A 6,979-nucleotide genomic window follows, 5' to 3' on the forward strand; every position below is an offset into this window, starting at 1 on the left:
TTATTAAGGACCTACCTACCGTGTGCTCACCCATCATAAACACTGAGTGTGATATAAAGACAAGACATGGCCCTGTTATCTTTCAGGGAAAGGGAAGAAATAAAGAAGGCTTTAATATGGAGATCGTATATGAATTGCAGAATGGGTGAAACAGGGAGCACAGATTTATTAATTTAAATATAATTGTTTATTTTGAAAAAGAGGCGGAAACACGCGACCCCTGAGCAGTCTGCCTGGGGCGCTGATGTGCGCTTGCTCTGCACCGAGTCCCAGGGGCAGTTTGAATTTCGCTCCCTGAGTTAGGTCTCCTGATCCTGGGCTTGCGGCACAGAGTGGAGGGGTCTCGGCACCTCGTGACTCCACTGAGTGGGCGCTTTGCTCCTGGACCCGCACTAGAGGCTTAAAGGATGGCCTCCTCATTTCTGGTACAATTATGCTCTCATATTAATGAAAAGATTGGAAATATTAAAAAAAAACCGTCATTGAGAAATTGTGGACTGTATTAAAATAGGAGATGAGATCATTGCAGTAAATGAACTTCTAAATAAATTGGAATTGGAAATTCAGTATCAAGAACAAACCAACAATTCACTCAAGGAACTCTTTAAACCTCTTGGAGAAGATTGTAAAGATGTGGAACATCTCAAAGAAAACATTCCTTCCCATTTGCCTCAAGTAACCCAGAACTTTGTAATGGATCAGATCTTGACCCTGAACAACCAGTCAAAGATGAGGAACCTGCACCCACAAAGAAGCCCCCCAAAGAGCAAAGAAATATTAAAGAAATGTCATTTATAACTTCTGATGAGTTTAATGGCATTCTTGTGTACATGAAATCCCACCTAACCTATTGTCAAATTAATGACATACCCTAACCTATTGTCAAATTAATGATGTTATTAAAAAAATCAACAAGGCAGGGACTTCTCTGGTGGCGCAGTGGTTAGAATCCGCCTGCCGATGCAGGGGCCACAGGTTTGATCCCTGGTTCGGGAAGATCCCACATGCCATGGAGCAACTAAGCCCGTGTGCCACAACTACTGAGCCTGTGTTCTAGAGCCTGTGTGTCACAACTACCGAAGCTCACGTGCCTAGAGCCCGTGCTCTGCAACAAGAGAAGGCACTGCAATGAGAAGCCCACGCACTGCAACAAAGAGTAGCCCCTGCTCACCACAACTAGAAAAAGCCCACGCGCAGCAGCAACGAAGACCCAACGATGAAGACCCAACGGAGACAAAAATAAACAAATTTTTTAAAAAAAAGAAATCAACAAGGCAGTAGTTAGTAAATATAAGATGCTACATCAACGAAAAAAGTCTATGAGTTCTGTGGCCAGAAGTCTCTATCACAGATTTATTGATGAAGAAATGAAGGAAACCAAAGACCATTATTTTGTAGTGGAAGCTGACATAAAGGAGTTGACGGCTTTGAAAGTTGAAAAGAGGTTTCACGTAACGCTGAATATTTTACAACACTGCCGGAGGCTATCAGAGGTCCGAGGGGGAGGACTTACCCGATATGTTATAACATAAGGCCCTTTTGAGCTTCTGAACCAGCCAACGGTAGAGATAGAAGCTATTCCTATCGTTTCCTTACATGTAATTTCTTTATATATAATTCCTTTAGCTTTTTCATTTTCTTTTTTGTTTGTTTCTTGTAAAGATAAAACTTAAATAATGTATATTTTTAAATCCACTTTCTTACAGTAAATATTTAATCACCTACCATGTAAGCCTCTGTTCTAGGCATACAATGGAACTAAAAAATGTTCATACTTAGTTTTGGTGTTTAGTGACAGTGCTGCCAACCCCAGGAAGACAGGTGCAGATGTGATAATAAAAGTCAAAGTTCAAGAAGATGAGACCAAGGACATCCAGGCTCTTTAGAAGTAAAGGTCATTAGTGTCTAAATTCCACTAATGATATTTCAGTCTATAGGGAAAAGTTGGATTTGGAGGCAGCCCACCCACGTGGTTATTCTGCTTTCCCATATGTGGTTAAGGAACAGCTTAGCTGAAATACATTCAGTGTAAATCAATCTGTAAACATCGACCTGTAAGGAAATTGTAATAAGAGTAGATTGAGATGAAAAAGATGATAAAATAAGATGTGTAAGCAGATTGATAGTGGTCATGGAAAACAAGTGGTTGGATTGTAAGAATTTAATGGAGTTTCTCTTCCGCACTTGGGGAGACTGTTAGTCTATCTGTGTCTCAGTGAGCATTCTGCAGAGAAACAGAACAGTAGGTTATCCATCTAACTATATCTGTCTCTATATCTATCTGCCTATCTATCATCTATCTATCTATCATCTATCTGCAGAGGTTTATTATGAGGAATGGGCTGATGTGATTATGGAGGCTAAGAGGCCCCCAGATCTGCCGTCTGCAAGCTGGAGGCCCAGGAAAGCCGGTGGTGTGATTCAGTCTGAGTGTGAGGGCCTGGAAACAGGGGAGCCAGGCCAGATCAGATGAGATGAGATGTTTCAGCTCAGCAGTGAGGCAGGAAGAAAAAGAGCAAATTCCTCCTGCCTTCCTCCACCTTTCGCTCTGTTCGGGTCTTGGATGGATGGGAGGATGCCCACACACACAGGGGAGGTCAGTCTGTTTCACTGAGTCCACTGATTCCAATGCTCATCTCATCTCGAAACATCCTCAAGGACACACCCAGAAACAATGTTTAATCTGGGCGCCCATGGCCAGTCAAGTCGGCACATAAAGTTAACCATCACAATCTACGTCCATGCCGTCTGCTTGGCAGGCTGATCCTCGTAGCAGAGAAAAAATTGTCTCACCAGGCCCAGCTGCCTGGTTAACACTGTCACTGTGATGATCACAGAATACATTATGGGCACTGCTCATTTATTGTTATCCTTTCTTTCTCCCTAATTTAAATGCAGTTATATTTAATTTTTCATGTCTCAGTTTAATTAAAAATAGTGGCATTATCGTTTACGTTTTTAAAGTCTTGCTTGTTTTTTCTCTATGAATCATTTTTCCGTACGTTCTCTATCAAAAACATTTTCTCTGTTTAAGATTTCTTTCCCTGAAACTCGGATTGAACAACTGTGTTGGTAAGTTTAATTCTTGTGGAATGGATACTGAGTCTCTGTTTTGATCATTAGCATGTAATCAATACAGTTGGTAAAACCGTATTCCTCAAACACTAATAAAGACATTAATTTTCAAACAATAAATAAGTATAATCGTTTATTTTGTTTTACTGTATTTATATGGAAAGGATTTTTTGTAAAGAATAAAATAAAAGGTTAAGCTAATGGCAGGGCTCCCTTCTCTACCTACTCATGAAGACTCAAAACATATTTCTTATTCCTAACTTCCATAAGCAAAGACTGGTTATAAAATTATCTGTGCTATAAATCTTTTCTGTAATATATAGGCACTTATGTTTACATGTAAATACATATATATAAATTACATGTCATTGAATATATGTGAATAAAAGAGTTATACTGATATTAATATATATCTAAAATATAGAGGTATATTAGAAAAGTCTGAATGTATATATAAAAACCTTCAACCGTGGTTATTCCTAGATGATAGATATAATTTTATTTGATTATGGGTCTTCCTACTTTATAGTTTTGTTTTTATTTTCCAGTGACCATGCATTATGTTCATAATCGTGAAAAATAACAAGTTCATAAAAATACTCATTTCTAAAATTTTTAATTTATAGTGAAATAATTATAGTCTACCATGAAATTTACAGTAGTTTCTTTAAAAAAATAAAAGCAGACGGATAGTAGTTAAAGTTAAAACAAAATATTTTTAACACAAGTCTCTGATTCTTTCAAGATCTGAATATACAAACTTGAACTAATTGTAATAATTTTGAAAACCCTGTTATTTAGAAGAAAGAAGAAAAGATGATTACATATATGATATGAATTCAATAACATTATTATTTGCAATAAAATTGCAATTTGAAAAAAAACACATGAATTAACTACTTAAGATTTTTTCCTACATGTCTGTGAATACTAAAAATAAAAGGAAAATAGAGGAGAAAAAGTATTTTGTTTCATTCATATTCAACTACTATTTTATGCATAACTCTTCAATGATTAAAGAAATGGATTTTGACCAGAATAGTTATAATGGATTATCCCACAGCAGGAAGTTAGTCAGCCCCTGTGATCCATTCTGCCCACTTTTGAAAAACAGTTAAGCAGTAACTTTCCTGTCCTTTATTAATTTAATATGACAAACCTAATACAGTGGCAACATTCGTGGACATGCAATGACTACCCAAAAGTTTATGATACAAATTTTTATGAACTGCATGTAAGTTATTTTTAAGAGTTTGATAATAATGTCAACATTTGGAAAGTGTTCTCATCTTATTAATAAACACATTGCTTGTTCTCACAAGCAGGGCTAAATAACAAGGCATGTTAACAAAAGACCTCATCAATTTAAAACTCTAAATATTTTTGGTTGTTTTCTTGGTGTGTGTGTGTGTGTGTGTGTGTGAGTGTGAGTGAATTTAGAGACATGTTAATAGAACAGTTAGTCATTTTACTGAAAAATTAATTTAGAAACAAAACCTTATCCCTGATAAAAAGTGTGTGCACATATAATAATAACGGTGAAAGGTAAATACATTTAAATAAAACTTGCACACATGTACACTAGCTCTCTACAAGCTGTTAGTTGCATTTTAAATTACATATAAAAATGTAGTTGTAACTCCAAAAGCTATTCTAAGTCACAGCAGAGATTTTTGTGTCTCATAAATCAGAACCTTTTTTTATCCCTCATACATTTTTATTACTTTATTAGGCATGTAACAGGGTGAAAGAGTATACAAGCCGTTAAGCCCTGTTAACAAGCCGTGGTACGCTTGTATTTCAGCTCCACGAGGCTTCTGTAGTTTTGGCTTTTTTCAAGCCTTCTGATATTCTGTGCATCACAGACCATATTTGATTAAGAAAAGCATGTTCCTGAAACATCTGTCTGTTTAGTTACATTCAAACTGCCCCTTATGGATACAACATTTTCTTGGAATCTTTCTATTCCTGATGGGTGCCAAAGGGGGAAAAAATATACTCTCAAGGTCACCAGAATTCATTAAATACAGCTGACAATGTTATGGTACAGGGAGGAAAAAATCTTCCCAAGTTTGTATACAATATTATATTCACAAAATATTAGTTTACTCTTAAAGGAATCAAGAGAAATACCAAGGGAACGAAGCTATAAATGGTGACAGATGCTTCTCAGCTAGTGTGGCTCTCTGCATCACGTGGGTGCCAGAATGTAAATCAGGTAATCCATCCCTCAGGGCACTGAGCAGAAGTCAAATCATGTGGCCAGGCCAAGCAGGATGGATTTAATTAGGAAGACTGCAGCAGAATATTCACATAATCACCTAAAATTTCATTTTGCCCAGTTAAGCACTAGTTGTTTTCAGAGCTCACTCTGAAGAGTGAGGAAGTTTCCAAAAGATTACCAGAACTTGTCTCATTAATTCAACCCCAAAGGAGGGCTGGGACTATGTGTCTGGTCACTAGTGTTGACACTAATCAGGGCTAAAGTAGGCAGAGGTAGCACTGGCTGAAAGAAAAATCCCCAAACATTCAGGCTTCTTGAAAAGTGTAACGGTACTTTACATACAGCTTTATGGGACTAGCAGGTAGTCTTTGAGTACAAGGATGACCTAACTTTTTTTTTTTAATTAAATGTCAACTGCTCAGTGATATTTACCATGGAAACCCTATTTAAAATTATAATTCTGATGCCCTGTACCCTGATTTTTTCTATTAATTTATTACCTCATACTATATTACTTAAACATTATATTAATTTTTTATTGTCTATCTTTTCTCCACTAGAATTGGGAATTTTTTTGGCTTCATTTACTAATATATCTTAAGTGTTTAAAATAATACCTGACTCATAGAAGAGGATCAATAAAGAGCTGTTAAAAGAATGAAGCTTCTGAATTTTGAAGAATTTCCTTTGGACTCTCCCCTTTAGAAAGGGCTCTGCAGTGAAAAAAAATTCGGGAGATTTATCAAGTCCAAAGGATGCTTTCACCAGCCAAGTATACTAAGCTCTGTGCTCTCATTACATAAGGAAACCCAGAGGTCAATGGCGCATCACCTGGACACTATGGACAATCATAGCTGGAAGGAACAGGTCTCCTGGGAAAAAAGCAAGCATGGGAGAGCAAAGAGCAAGCTTCACCACCTCGTAACTGTACATATTTAGGCACATTTCTTAACATGTTTTAGCCTCAATTTTCTCAAAATAAGGGTACTACCTACTTGGCAGATTTACTGTGAGAATGAAATGAGATTACATGTGTAAAGCATTTATTGAAGTGCTTGGCACATTCAGAAAATGATCATTCCCTTGCCCTCAAACTCAAGTCCACAAAAATTGAATTCCTAGCCTTTTCTACCACAATTAAGTCCTTGCTTAGAATCTCAACACACAAGACTGAAACCTTGACTTTTTAACTGGGTGTCAGTACCCATCCCCTACGTCCCTGCTACAGACCACACACTACCCTGAGCCTCTTCCCATTACTGACTGCAGGGCTCTCCATTAACTTGCTTGCTGGCCCTCTGCTCAGGTGGACACACTGCTCATTTCCTGAGCAGCTTAAAGAATCTCAGCCTCAGCTCTTGGGTCACCTGTCCTTCCCTCTAAAGGCTCATCCCTCAAGACACCAACCCTTGGCACTGCTCCATGTTTCCACACAAGATACCTGTTTAAAAAGAATGACACCTCACTTTGTTTCAGCCCTCCAGGTCACCCGGCCTTCCTCATCCCAGCCCAGTTTGCTACCTCAGGAACCCAGGATCTAAAAGGACCTTCACTTCAACAAAATGCTCAATGTATTTTGAAGGAAAATAATTATTTTTGATTTAAGAAGTACATAGACAATAGTTCCTGAGATTGACGTCTAAAAAATTAAATTTAGGAGGAAAGCAGAGCCAACAATCA

General features: G+C 37.6%; 1 pseudogene; it reads left to right on the forward strand.

Moving 5' to 3' along the window:
• Positions 1–407: 407 nt before the first annotated feature.
• Positions 408–1,532, forward strand: LOC113618717 (spindle and kinetochore-associated protein 1-like; annotated as a pseudogene).
• The last annotated feature ends 5,447 nt before the right edge of the window (positions 1,533–6,979 follow it).

Source organism: Aethalodelphis obliquidens, unplaced genomic scaffold (assembly GCF_003676395.1).
Source record: "Aethalodelphis obliquidens isolate GAN/ISIS:26980383/991018 unplaced genomic scaffold, ASM367639v1 scaffold6, whole genome shotgun sequence".
Classification (NCBI taxonomy): domain Eukaryota; kingdom Metazoa; phylum Chordata; class Mammalia; order Artiodactyla; family Delphinidae; genus Aethalodelphis; species Aethalodelphis obliquidens.